Genomic DNA, 14,917 nt, shown 5'->3' on the forward strand with positions numbered 1-14,917 from the left:
AATCGATAGTTTACGCCATGTGTCCGCGGAGTATCGTTGACCTCCCGCTCGAACGCAGCCTCTCCTATGCACCCTCTTAACAGTGCGTTTGAATTATTAAATCGACTTACGGCCTTGCCTCGTTCGGCACGGATGTATACGGAAAACCAGTCTCGCCTGGCAGGCTAATCTACCGATTTGTTACCGATGGCTGCGATGCACCTGTGCTTCGGGTTACCTATAACCCGATAGAAGAAACCAGGCGGCACGGAAAGGAAGATAAAGCGCGTTCTCTATCCGTCTGTCCTTCTTTCGCTCGTCTCGATCGCGAGGATGCACTTTTTCCACCTCCGAAGCTTATTCCACGGGATTAAGAACCTCGAACCGGCCGTTGGAACGTTGAATTTTAATTTCGCCAGCGTCTAACGGCTTCGTATTACTTATCTTTCGAAACTCCAGCCGTTGGACACATCGGGCAAAAATCGACGTAATTTCCAGCGTGAGAAATCGCGCGCGAGATCCACCGTGAATTGAACGCGCGACGGAAGACGATCGACGGTGAACGATCTCGCGTTCGAAATGGAAATTCACCAATGCGTTTTCGTTTTACGTTGAGAGAAATTATTCGTCCTTGTCGTCGTGTGATTTTCTCGTTTGGTTGCTCGCGACCGATTGTGGAGAATTGAAAGAGAAAAGTAACGCTCGAAACGCGAGACTTTGACGAGTCGAGCGACACGAACGCTCGAAACGTCAACGGTTTGTGTTTTTTACAATTTAATTTCTTCTTTATTTTATCAACGAGCGATCGATACCGAACCCACCCTCCCCTGGCTCCCCCTTTGTGCAAGTTTTCCGTTTTCCGTTTACGCGCATTGTCGCGAGCAGGGGTGATCGTCCCTAGACCCTTTCCGTCGACCCTCCGGAACCGTCTATCTGTCTGCCCTTTCGCGTTCTATATCGCGTACTCGATGTACCCGATTCTTGACCTCTCGAACGCGAAATTGCGCGTACGTTACTCTCCTAGCGAAATTAACCGAGAAGAACGTTGCACGATGATATTTCTTCTTCTTCGAAAATTCTATTTCATTTCTTTTTTTTTTCCTGTGAAAATGAAACACGATTTTTTTACAGTGTATAAACATTTTATTAAATTATATATGATTCATTTTGGAAAACGAAATTACTTTACGAATAACCTGATAGTATCTGGTTTATTATAATACACAAAGATCTCGCGTATCTAGTAATATATAACTTTACGCGAATGACGAACAATTTCGCGCGCTTTTTTCGATTTTCTTCTAGCGACCGAACCGAAGAAACCAAAGTAAAGTAACAGTGGTAATCTTTCGACAATACAGTCCCAAAAACTCAAAAATACACTACTCGAGTCGTTGTTGCAATTATTCCAACAACTAATTCAACGTAATTCTTCAAATACTCGGTACGAGCGCGTACTATGCGTCGTTTGTCTTCGAGACCGCAACCAGGAGCTTCTGGAGATACGTTCGAATAATCGCGCACCTCGGAAGTTGCACTTCCGGATGTCACCACTCGTTCGACCCTCTCCGCAAGGATAAACTTCGTTCCGGTGTCTCTTTGCGGCAAAAGTCTCGTCTCGGTTGGAGATTCCTCGCGCGGCGCGGATAATCCGTAAGAATCGCGAGAATCGCGAACGGAAGCGAGAAGAGCGGGTTAAAGGTAGGCGCGCGGGCCGTGAGGGAGAGAGAGAGAGAGAGAGAGAGAGAGAGAGAGAGAGAGAGAGAGAGAGAGAGAGAGAGAAAGAGTAAGTGAGAGAAAGACAGAGAGAAAGTGAGTTATAGAAAGACAGAGAGAAAGTGAGTTATAGAAAGACAGAGAGAAAGTGAGTTAGAGAAAGACAGAGAGAAAGTGAGTTAGAGAAAGACAGAGAGAAAGTGAGTTAGAGAAAGAGAAAGAGTGAGTGAGTGAGAGGAAGAGAGAGAGAGAGAGAGAGAGAGAGAGAGAGAAAGACAGAGAAAAAGAGTGAGTGAGAGAAAGAGAGAGAGAGAAAGTGAATTAGAGAAAGAGAGAGAAACAGAGTGAGTGAGAGAAGGAGAGAGAGAAAGTGAATTAGAGAAAGAGAAAGAGTGAGTGAGTGAGAGAAAGAGAGAGAGTGAGAGGAAGAGTGAGAGAAAGAGAGAAAAAGAGTGAGTGAGAGCAAGAGAGAGAAGAAGAGTGAGTGAGAGGAAGAGAGAGAGAGTGAGAGAAAGAGAGAGAAAAAGAGTGAGTGAGAGAGAGAGAAAAAGAGTGAGTGAGAGCAAGAGAGAGAAGAAGAGTGAATGAGAGAAAGACAGAGAGAGTGCGTGAGTAAGAGAAAGAAAGAGAGAGAAAGTGAGTGAGAGAAAGAGAAAGAGAAAGAGAAAGAGAAAGAGAAAGAGTGAGTGAGAGGAAGAGAGAGAAAAAGAGTGAGTGAGAGAGAGAGAGAAAAAGAGTGAGTGAGAGAGAGAGAAAAAGAGTGAGTGAGAGAGAGAGAGAAAGAGTGAGTGAGAGAAAGAGAGAGAAAAAAAAGTGAGCGAGAGAAAAGTTTGGAACGCGGGCCGAGTGTTCTTCCGTGTTACGGAAACCAGCTCTCGAAAGTGTTTCCACGGTGGTCGAGACGAGGGAAAGAAGAAGCGTAGGGAAGCGTAGAGAAGCCGCGCGAGAACGCGTAACGGGGATCCGAGGCCGGGAAAAGTCTCTCGGCTAGTGCTAATTAACGGACGCGAGGGACGCCGTGAACGGTGAAAATCCAATGCCGGAAGAAAACTTGCCCCGTTAAACCGCGCCAATTTATGAAAACGCTCCTAATAAACGCGAACGCGGACACGGACCGGCGCGAGCCACCCGCGCCGGCTTCGCCTAAGCCGAACGAACAACCACCGTAAATATCCCGCGATTCGCGCCGACCGGAAGCTTACAGGTACCGTTGCGCGCGTTACTGGGTTTTTGTTTTTTTTTTTTGTTTCTCCTTTGGAGGGGATTTTTCGATCGATCTTTTTCGAAGCTGACGCGCAATATTGAATTAAATTCGATAGTTGTCTCGCGTTGCGGTGTTTGTCAGGATATCTCGCAATGCGAATATCGAGGGCCAATTGCAACCCTTTTGACCTTTGCAAACGCGAAGAATCTAGGCTCGAGAAATCTGGAGCTGCTTGAAGAGAATATGACATTGTGTTATATTCATATGACAGCTTTGTCTCGTGTAATTTTCTAACTGTTTAAATATCGAGAAAGAATGTTCCACTGTCGCAGGAAAGACGCAAATTTTATAATTGGTTAGCCTTAGTGAAAATATACGTTCTCAGCACACCAATATCGGTCGATTTAGTCGATCACGGATAAACACTCACGTGATCGAACCTTCTTCCGTCACAATCACCGAATCATCGAGAAAACTCTCGTATCGTTCGATGCGACACAGATTTTACGTTAAACGGGTAAAATCGCGATTCATTTGTTCTTCCAACTCGATTACGCTCCGTTAATTCAAGAAGCGGTCACAGAACGAGAACAAATGCAACCGCGAGATTTTTCATCCGGAAATTTCGAGCAAAGGATTCATTCGTAAGAGACTTTGTCGTTGCTGGAAGGAGATACCGAAACGTTGGACAAAGAACGCGTTGTTTCTCTCCGAAGCGATTTTCTTACTTTTACGAAACGCTCCGGATCAAGACGGAGACATCGCGCAAAGGAATTTTTCATCCAGGAATTCGGAGCGGAGAATCCATTTGTAAGACTGGGAATCGAGTCTGTTGGAGTATTCAAAAGTCACTAATCGCGATATCTACGATTAGGGACGTTTGTATACTGTACTCGTTCTCTTCTGGAACATTCTTATCGCGTACTATGGTATAAGTCAGTGCGAGATAGCGAAACGTCGATCGTCATAGTCTTCGCGAGAGCTTAACGTTCTAAACACGTGCTAAGAATCGTTTTGTGTATTGTATATTAAAGTATCAAACGTTCAAAGTGTGTACGATAGGTTGCTCGATAAGTTTCGTCGTTGGATAAGAAATGGAGTTGTCAGGTTCGTCGTTTGATTTTTCTAAAGATGGTACCACTGTTGCTCAAAGTTCCGTAGATCCGTCGATTCATTCGTATATTTACGGTTGAAGTGACGTAGTATTTTTTTTACGATGGAAGTGTCAAAGTTGAAGTGTCATAGGATTTTGAAGCGTCATAGTATTTTCTTTACGATGGAAGTATCAAAGTTGAAGTGTCGTGGTGTTTTTTTTTACGATGGAAGTGTCAAAGTTGAAGTGTCATAGTATTTTCTTTACGATGGAAGTGTCAAAGTTGAAGTGTCATAGTATTTTCTTTACGATGGATGTGTCAAAGTTGAAGTGTCATAGTATTATTTTTACAATGGAAGTGTCAAAGTTGAAGCTTTATAGTATTTTCTTTACGATGGAAGTGTCAAAGTTGAAGTGTCAAGTATTTCTTTTATGATGGAAGTGTCATAGTATTTCTTTCACGATGGAAGTGTCAAAGTTGAAGTGTCAAGTATTTCTTTTATGATGGAAGTGTCATAGTATTTCTTTCACGATGGAAGTGTCAAAGTTGAAGTGTCATAGTATTTTGAAGCGTCATAGTATTTTGAAGCGTCATAGTATTTCCTTTACGACGAAAGTATCAAAGTTGAAGTGTCGTGGTATTTCTTTTACGATGGAAGTGTCAAAGTTAAAGTGTCATAGGATTTTGAAGCGTCATAGTATTTTCTTTACAATGGAACTGTCAAAGTTGAATTGTCATAGTATTTTGAAGCATTAAGTATTTCCTTTACGATAAAAGTGTCAAAGTTGAAGTATCATGATATTTCTTTTACGATGGAAGTGTCAAAGCTAAAGCTTCATAGTATTTTCCTTACGAGGGAAATGTCAAAGTTGAGGTGCCACAGTATTTTTGTTTACGATGAAAGTATCAAAGTTGAAGTGTCATAGTATTTATTTACAATGAAAAAGTGGAAACTTATCGAACAGTAACAAGCAATATCAAAGATCATTGAACAGCATTCTGCAACCACTGACAGAACTTTGGAGTTGATCGACGAAAGGGTCGGTGACGCGTTTGGCGGGAATCGCGTCTTCGAAGAGGGTGCGCGGTCCGCTCGAAAACGCGGTCGAAATCTCGTTCGAAATCAGCGTGGAACCCGCGCGAAAATTGTCAGATCGGGAGCTGCCTCGGCCAGTGTCCGAGCGAATAAAAATCCACCGAACGAAACGAGTTTACGCCCCTGTCGTTGGTCCCTCACCGCGCGCGCTCGCGTTTACGAGCGCGGAAACACGTTTGAAAACATTTCATAATATCGTCGAGCAGCGACCTAGCGGTGAATTCGACCGGTTTCCGCGCGGCAGACTTCCGCGCGGCAGACTTCCGCGCGAAATGTTTTATGACGCCCGCCGGTCCCGCGGTGTCGCGCAAACATTTTTGCGGCGAAAAACAACGAACGGATTCAACGCTCGACCGGTTCTTTTTTTTTTTTATCTCCCGGCGATCGTTCGATGATTTTCGAGCCGACGAGAGGCAAAGACGAGAGGTTCGCGCGTTTGAAAATCACGCGACCAGGGAAATCACTGCGCCCTGTAGTGTTTCCTCGAACGAGAGCCACGATTTCCTCACGAGCGTAGGAAGATACGGTAATCGAGGCTGCAAGAAGAATTTGCGTTTGAAAATTTTTCCAACGCGTTCAAACGCTCTCGAATTGACCGAACGTAGTCACGATTTCCTCGCAAGAGTAGGAAGATACGGTAATCGAGACTGGAAGAAGAATTTACGTTTGGAAATTTTTCCAACAACACTAAACCGCGCTGTCTTCAAACGCTCTCAAATCGACCAAACGTAGTCACGATTTTCTAGCAAGAGTAGGAAGATATAATAATCGAGACTACAAGAAGAATTTGCTTCTGAACATTTTTCCAACAAGACTAAACCGTGCTGTCTTCAAACGCTCTCAAATCCACCGAACGTAGTCACGATTTTCTCACGAGCGTAGGAAGATACAGTAATCGAGGAAATCGTAGCTACGTTCGATCGATTCGAGAGCGTTTGAACGCAAAACGGTTTAGTCTCGTTGGAAAAATGTTCAGCGGCAAATTCTTCTTCCAGGCCGGTTCGACGCGGTGTTCCTCTTGCGCGAGATCCCTCGAACTACCGAGGAAGTCAACGAACGCTCAAGGTCCAGGGCCGAGCGCCAAAAAGAGGGTCGCGGAACACGAATATAGATGGAAACCTAGATTAATCCGGTGTATCGTTCGGCGAGAGCCCGCCTCCGCGATTCACGATCCACCGAAGCTCGTTGTTCGCGATGCTTTATTTTCGTTTCTTTCTTTTTTCTTTATTTTTCTCTCCTCTCTTTCGCGAGTTTCGCGTTCCTCGCGGCTACCCGCGAGCGAATCCATCGACGAGGGTAGGAAAGAGAGAGAGAGAGAGAGAGAGTTCGCGGATCTAAACGTATCGCGCGGACAAAGGACGCGAACGAACGCCGAGCGGAAGCGGGCGCGAGAACGAGCGAGAGGACGGGAAGGACAGGTGGCGAAGGAAGCCGAGCGGAGCGGCTCCTACGTGGCACATCGCAGACGCGCCTGTGGGAATAGAAAATCCCCGTAGAACGGGCCTACGCCCCACCGTGGCGGCGTTCCATTTAGGTCCAGGAGCGTAGACACCTTGCGGAGTCTGCCGAGAGCTATACGGAGGAGAGAAACCGAGCTAGAGAAAGAGAGAGAAAAAGAGAGAGAGAGAGAGAACGCGAGGACAGAGGGACGGAGAAACGTGGAAGACGAATGGAAGGAGGGAGGATAGAGTACAGAACGGTAACGGAAGAGGGAAAAAGGACATCGTCGGTGGAAGCGAGATGAAAAATCGTCTGCTCGCAGGGGTTCCAGGGCGTTCACCCAAGGGTGGGTCCAGCTCCAGACACAACACTCGCACCCCCCTTTTTATGGGGTGGTAAAGTGCCCCTCTCTCCTTGCTCTCGCCCTGTCCCTTCCCTACTCCTTCCTCTTCGATTCCGCCTCTCCTCCCGCGCCCCTCTTCATCCCTACCTCGGCGATGCCGGCCGCCAGGGTGGAGAGTACGTACGTGCGTGCGTGCGTGCGTTTACGTTGCGCCGTGCGTTATTTCGTTTGGTTGCGTGGCACACGCACAAAAGCGTGCCTAGCTCGCTCCTCGCCACCCTCGCCGCCCTTCTTCCTCCTCCTCTTCCTCCTACGAGAGGCTCTTTTTGTCCGACGCGCCACGTCGAGCTACCTCCCTCACCACCGACCACCACCGCTATCTGTGCCAGTCATTCTTCCCGATCCGCCGTATCTAACGATATAAACCTTTACCACCAAGTGTATCGCGAGATCTACGCACGGACGTCTAGACGTCCAGCGGGGAGCTTGTTTTCTTCTTTTTTTTCTCATTCTTTCTTTCATTTTTTCCTCCCTCTCTCTCTCTTTTTATCGCGCTCGGTATGCTAATCGGGGGATTAGCCGCGAAGAACCTTGCCTCTGCCCGTGCACTCGCGACGAGGGGAAATTCGGTGTTGTTTCGACGACCTTTCTCCCGAGTATTCCAGAGTTTCGTTGTTGCGTTGTTTCGCCAAGAGTAGATCGATTTCTCCTCGGTGTCGTCGCGCGAGTAATTCTCCGGCTGGAAACATTCGACGTGGATTTTCGATCACTCGCGAAACACTAGATTCGAGGTTCATTTTTCGATTAATTCGCCGGACGACTGGTTCGATCGGTAAGGCGCGGTAGGTCCGCGAGAGAGACACGCGCGGAGAGGCGAGTCGAGAACCCCTGTAATTAAACACCGGCAAATCCAAAGCGGCGGCCCATTAAAATGTCCCCTAACGAGTACGGGGACCACCCCGTGTTCCCACCCTGTCTGGCGCAACAATGACTCACGCGCATCCCCGTGACTTCCGCGCGCCGACGATCGCCGATCGTTCGACGCCTAAACGCGAACGCGAATGGAGAGGGATCGTTGATTTCCTCGTGGCGAAATTTTCAATCTCGACTTACCGACCACGAGTTATGCCGATGTACTGCTACGGAGGATGGAAGAAGAGAATTCTCGATGGAACGGTTCCGATCGGTCATTCGACGATTTTTAAGCGAGGGTGTTTTGTCGTTTCTAGCGAAACTAGGATAGCTCGGATAATTTAGACGAGTTGTATGTGAGAGGTAACAATTTTTAAGTGAATTGTACGCGAGGAGTAAGAATTTTCAGATATGTTGTATTACTTGAGGAGTAAGAATTTCTAAGTGAGTTGTACTTGAGGAGTAAGAATTTCTAAGTGAGTTGTACTTGAGGAGTAAGAATTTCTAAGTGAGTTGTGTTGGAAAGTTCAGATTATAATAAGTAGTTTATTATGATATGCAGGGATCTCGCGTATCTAGTAGTATAGTTCCCGTACACACAAGAATACAATGTAGGCACTCGAGGAGTACAATGTGATATGTCTTCGTGACTCTGGACTTGGAACTCGACTGGTAGGAAAAACAAAAACGTAAACGGCCAAACCGTTGACCGCGCGGCGGACGACCCTTACGCGCCAATACGGAGACAGTCCCAAAAATCGACATCTGGCATCCCTAAGATCGTTGTTGCATTCATTCCAACACCCTTCCTCAACAATGATCATTCTTATTTACTTTAAAGAACTAAAATAGTCCGCACTTATTAATGAAAAACTTAGTGTCTATATGTTTAGTTCGATTATTAAACTTGTCACTACACACAAGCTTTAAGCAACTTTGGTTGTCCTCATAGATGGTTGTATTCCTTCGATAGCCATCTTCTTCCCCGAAATCTTGAAGCAAACGGTGCAACCACAGTGCTTCCTGAGTTGCTTGTGTCGATCCCGGCGTCGACCTTGCGCCGACCCTGATGCTGGATCCCTTCGTTGGATCCTGGCGCCGACCTTGCGCCGACCCTGCTGCTGGATCCCTTCGTTGGATCCTGGCGCCGACCTTGCGTCGACCCTGCTGTATCCTGGCGTCGACCTTGCGTCGACCCTGGTGCTGGATCCTGGCGTCGACCTGGCGTCGACCCTGTTGTATCCTTGATTCTTTCGGAAACGGTATACGCGACATTTTGCCAATGATGCAACACTCGCAAGTTATGCGTTGTCCACAGCTGATTACCCTTATACCTTTAGCTAACCTTTTTTCGCTAAGCTCCTTTACTGCACTTGGGTCCCGATGACCAAACCGTCGATGCCAGGTATGCTGGCAATTTTCGGTGTGCCCAGTGTTACTGTTTCCGCTTGCGACATGTGCCTCTTCGACTACATTTAGCTGGTAAAGGTTTCCAGATGTCGTGGCTCTTGCTAAAAGTTTCCCATCTTTTGAAATTGTGCAGTCTTCTTTAACGAAAGTCAACCTGAAACCTTTTTCGGTTAGCTTTTTGACCGACAATAAATTAGACCCGAGTGACGGAACGTAAAGCACGTTAGTCACTTTCACTTCCAAAACTTTTTCTGCGTCCACTCCACATTTAATTGTTCCCGATCCGATCCCATGCACTTTGACCACTTTGCTTTCGTCTGCAAGGCGCACGTGGCCTTGCCTCTTTGTGTCCAATTCTTGAAAGAATTCCTTTGACGCTGACATGTGGCTAGTTGCACCGGAATCAATGATCCAAATGTGAGGTCTCGCATTTTCTTTAGTTTCGGCTTTCGAGCACGTTTCTTCTGGATTATCCGTCAAAACCTTTGCATAAAAACTTATATCGTTTGAAGATTTTCCTTCCGATACTGTATTGGCTTTTCCTTGCTTATTTTTCCAGGACTTGTATTTTGTACAGTCACTTTTGTAATGCCCCGGCTTCTTACAAAAATAACAAGTCCTTCTTGATTGGGCACCGCTTCTGCATCCAAAATCTGTTTTCATTGCCGTTTCGGCACCTTGTGCATTCTCCCTTGTGTCCTTTGCCCCTTTACGCCTTTTGAACTCGTCTATTAGTTTTCCCTTTACGAGTTTCAAAGTGAAATCGTTTTCCGGTCTGCTTTCAAGGGCTGTAACCAACGTTTCGTAAGATTCAGGGAGACTTCCCAATAGCATTGCCGCCATTAAATTATCTGGTAGGTTTTGTCCGAGAGCCGTTAAGTCATTTATGTACCCTGACATTATGGTAATGTGTTGCTCCATGTCACCATCTTCCTTCATTACCGTTCGGCACAGTCGCTTTAACAACAGAACCTTACTTGTTAAGGTCGACTTTTGGTGGTAATCCTTTAGTGACTCCCATGCTTCACGTGCGGTTTTCGCATTCCTTATGTGTTGCAACTGAGTGTCTTCAACTAAGAGACCAATTGTGGCACGTGCTTCATTGTCCTTCTGCGTCCACGCAACGGTCGCTGGTTCAGGTTTCTCTTCTGCTATCACATTCCACAATTTTTCTTTAATCAGCAGCAGTTCCAATTTATAACTCCATACCGAATAATTCCCACCGTTTAGTTTCTGGATTGAGAAAGCACTACTTACACCAGACATTTTGACTTGATTCACTTTTATATCACACACACAAAAAAAATTTGTACTGACTTTATAAACACCTTAGTCACTATACACTAGCCCTGGGCCCATAACCTGTTGGAAAGTTCAGATTATAATAAGTAGTTTATTATGATATGCAGGGATCTCGCGTATCTAGTAGTATAGTTCCCGTACACACAAGAATACAATGTAGGCACTCGAGGAGTACAATGTGATATGTCTTCGTGACTCTGGACTTGGAACTCGACTGGTAGGAAAAACAAAAACGTAAACGGCCAAACCGTTGACCGCGCGGCGGACGACCCTTACGCGCCAATACGGAGACAGTCCCAAAAATCGACATCTGGCATCCCTAAGATCGTTGTTGCATTCATTCCAACAAGTTGTACTTGAGGAGTAAGAATTTCTAAGTGAGTTGTACTTGAGGAGTAAGAATTTCTAAGTGAGTTGTACTTGAGGAGTAAGCATTTCTAAGTGAGTTGTATTTAAGGAGTAAGAATTTCTAAGTGAGTTGTATTTGAGGAGTAACAATTTCTAAGTGAGTTGTACTTGAGGAGTAAGCATTTCTAAGTGAGTTGTATTTGAGGAGTAAGCATTTCTAAGCGAGTTGTACTTGAGGAGTAATAATTTCCAGACAAGTCGTACGCGAAGAGTAATAACTTCTAAATGACTTGTACGCGAGGAGTAAGAATTTTGAAATTAGTTGTACGTGAGGAGTAACAATTTCTAAATTAGTTGTACGTGAGGAGTAAGAATTCTTAAATTAGTTGTATGTGAGAAGTAAGAATTTTTAAATCAGTTGTCCACGAGGAGTGACAATTTCCAGATAAGTTGTACTTGAGGAGTAAGAATTTCTAAATTAATTGTACGCGAGGAGTAACAATTTCTAAACTAGTTGTACGCAAAGAGTAACAATTTCTAAGCTGGTTGTATGTCAGGAGTAATAATTTCTAAATCAGTTGTCCACGAGGAGTAACAATTTCCAGACATGTTGTACTTGAGGAGTAAGAATTTTTAAATGAGCTGTACGTGAGGAGTAACAATTTCTAAGCTAATTGTATGTAAGGAGAAACAATTTCTAAATCAGTTGTTCACGAGGAGTAACAATTTCCAGACGAGTTATACTTAAGGAATAACAATTTCTAAATCAATTGTACACGAGGATTAACAATTTCCAGACAACTTGTACGCAAGGAGTAACAATTTCTAAACTAGTTGTACATAAGGAGTGACAATTTCTAAATCAGTTGTCCACGAGGAGTAACAATTTCTAAATCAGTTGTCCACGAAGAATAACAATTTCCAGACAAGTTGTACTTAAGGAGTAACAATTTCTAAATCAATTGTACACGAGGATTAACAATTTCCAGACAACTTGTACGCAAGGAGTAACAATTTCTAAACTAATTGTACATAAGAAGTAACAATTTCTAAATCAGTTGCCCACGAGGAGTAACAATTTCCAGACAAGTCGTACCCGAAGAGTAACAACTTCCAAATAAGTTGCACGCGAGGAGCAACATTTCTCTTTCTCGAACGTCGAGGGAAGATTTCTGATTCAGTTGGAGAAATAACGGGACAAATTTTCAGTCGCGTACCCCTGCCGAACGACTGGGAATCGAGATTAGACGGAGCGAAGATCGGTATAAAACGAAGCCGTATTTCGTACATTTGGTCCACCGGTATTCCCGATTCTCCCCTATACGCTCGCAGAATAATTGCCTTCGAAGATACGAGCGCACCCCTCGATTCGACGGCTGTCCGGCCATCGTTAATTTATATTTACGAACTGGAGTACGGTCACGAGAGAGAGAGAATCCAAAGTCACGACTCGTATTTCGTTCCACGAGTCAAAGATCGACTGGAACGCGTGTCGATGGGTTCTCGATGTTGCTCGTTTCGGTTCTCTCGCGTTTCTTCCGGTCGTGTACAACCTCCACCTGTCGCGAGTCGTTGCAGACGCAAGTGCAGGTTCGCCCGTGGCGAATTAAACAAAGAAAAGTTCGAAACGGGCGTGTCACCCTCGGTGAACGCCGAACGATTCTTCGAATCGATTCTCGCTCGTATTCGGACACGAACGAGGGTAGCGACCCTTCCAGTGGAAAGGGACGAGGGACCCCGAACCGTCGATCGTCACGATTTTGTTTCGTCGAGAGACTCGTAGGTACTTGGCTTCGTAACACCTGCGTTCGTCTTCGATCCACTCGGTCAAAGCGTTGATCGCGTCTTCTTTTCGAGCTTCGGATATTTCGATGGAGAAAATTACGGAAAATTCTATCTGGAAAAAATCATTTTCGATAATATTCAAGTAGAATAGTACGGAAAATTCTATCTGGAAAAAATTATTTTCGATAATATTCAAGTAGAATATTACTCGGTTGACCATCGTTTCGTTTGATTTCTTCGTTAGTGATTTTTAAAGACTCAAAAGTACGTCATACAAATCTGTAGTTAATGATCTTCTGCTTGTGTGATTCGTGAAGAAATTCATACTTTACTTCGGCATACGATCAACATTCATCGTGCAACAATTTTTTCTATTGTCATTGTTTCATTAATGGGCTGTCAGTATTGCAAATCACATCGAATCGATCTCTACGAGACAGCGTACAACTTGGTTTATTTTCTTATTAGTAACTTTGTCGTAGGTTTCAAGAAAGGGTCCAGTGTTCGTTTAATAAATTAATTTTGGAGTTGTGGATCTTCCTTCGAATCAATCTTTACGAGACTCGGTTTATTTTCTTATTAGTAACTTTGTTGTACGTTTGAAAAAAGGGTCCAGTGTTTGTTTAATAAATTAATTTTGGAGTTGTGGATCTTCCTTCGAATTAATCTCTACGAGACTCGGTTCATTTTCTTATTAGTAATTTTATTGTATGTTTGAAGAAAGGGCTCAGTGTCCGTTTAATAAATAAATTATAGATTCCGTGGATCTTCCTTTGAATCCTGATCGGAATTATTCGTTACCCGGAGAAAGTGAAAAATAAGACAAACGCAAATTATCGAACATAGAGAACAATCGATTGGAGAGCAATAAATTTCAAAGAACACCTCGAAGTAAATACACCCAAAGTAGCAAAAGATTTCTTTTCAGACTCGCTCTTCGAAGCATTTGCAATGTACAAATCTTAATACTCGTAATTTTTTCGTAATTTTACCGTAATTAACCCTTTGGACTCGAGAGGAGATCTTCGGTCGCCACCTAATTCAGTGCACTATTTTTGAACCGGGAAAACTTCGTTGTTTAGAATTCAAATTGGAATTGAAATATTACGTTCTTATAGAGTGTAAACGCATGTTTGTAAAATATATAAAAATGTTCCATTCGAAATTAATTTCACAGGAAAATTTGATGGTTTAGATTTCAAATTAAAATTTCAATATCACGTTCTTATAGAGTGTAAACGCATGTATGCGAAATATATAAAAAAATTCCATTTCAGATTAATTTCACGGGAAAATTTGATGGTTTAGACTTCAAATTGGAATTGAAATATCACGTTCTTGTAGAGTATAAACACATGTGTGCAAAGTACATAAAAATATTCCATTTTAGATTAATTTCAAGGAAAAATTTGATGGTATAGACTTCAAATTTAAATTTGAATATCACGTTTTTATAGAGTATAAACACATGTGTGCGAAGTATATAAAAATATTCCATTTTAGATTAATTTCAAGGAAAAATTTGATGGTTTAGACTTCAAATTTAAATTTGAATATTACGTTCTTATGGAGTGTAAACACATGTATGCGAAGTATATAAAAATGTTCAATTTCAGATGAATTTTCCACCTTAAAGAATTCTCTCAAGGCGTCGGTTTCTGATATCGAAGAAGCCTCGAGTGCAAAGGGTAAACGTCGCTCCGAATTAACAAGTACACCAACGAACCATAGAATATAGTACTCTTACTTTTCGCCTAAAGTTCGATCGAACATCAAGAACACCCTCTCAACCTAAAAAATACTATCTCAAATATACTTAAATACGGAAAATCGACGATGTCGATAAAAAGAAAAGAAAATAATAAAAGATCGATCCTCGATATGTATCCAGCTACCTCGAGATCGTCGGAACACCTTTTCAGCCTAAAAAGTACTATCTCGAATGTACTTAAATACGGAAAATCAACGGTTGTCGATAAAAAGAAAATAATAAAAGATCGATCCTCGATATGTATCCAGCTACTCGAGATCGTCGAAACAGTTCTCGAAATTCCAGGGGACAAGGGTCGACCGTGACTCGCGACAACTGTAATTATGTTTTGCGCGTCCACGCGAGTGGATTAGCGTAGCTCGAGGCGATGGCGAACGTTAAACCGTCTTCTTGTTTTTCTCCCTTCCGGTCTCGAGCTGGTCGTGCTCGTCCCCTCGCGAATCTTTCTTTTTCCTCCTCCACCACCTCGTTGCAACGTAGTACTCGCTCGAGGCACGCGAGCGGTACGCTCCACTTT

The 14,917-nt window shown here is 43.8% G+C and overlaps 1 long non-coding RNA gene across 1 annotated transcript in view; it reads left to right on the forward strand.

Annotated features, from left to right (window-relative positions):
* Window positions 1-14,917, forward strand: part of LOC143148518 (uncharacterized) — a 325,304-nt gene that overhangs the window by 228,198 nt on the left and 82,189 nt on the right. The window lies entirely within an intron of this gene.

The sequence above is a fragment of the Ptiloglossa arizonensis genome, chromosome 6 (genome assembly GCF_051014685.1).
Source record: "Ptiloglossa arizonensis isolate GNS036 chromosome 6, iyPtiAriz1_principal, whole genome shotgun sequence".
NCBI classification, from domain to species: Eukaryota; Metazoa; Arthropoda; class Insecta; order Hymenoptera; family Colletidae; genus Ptiloglossa; species Ptiloglossa arizonensis.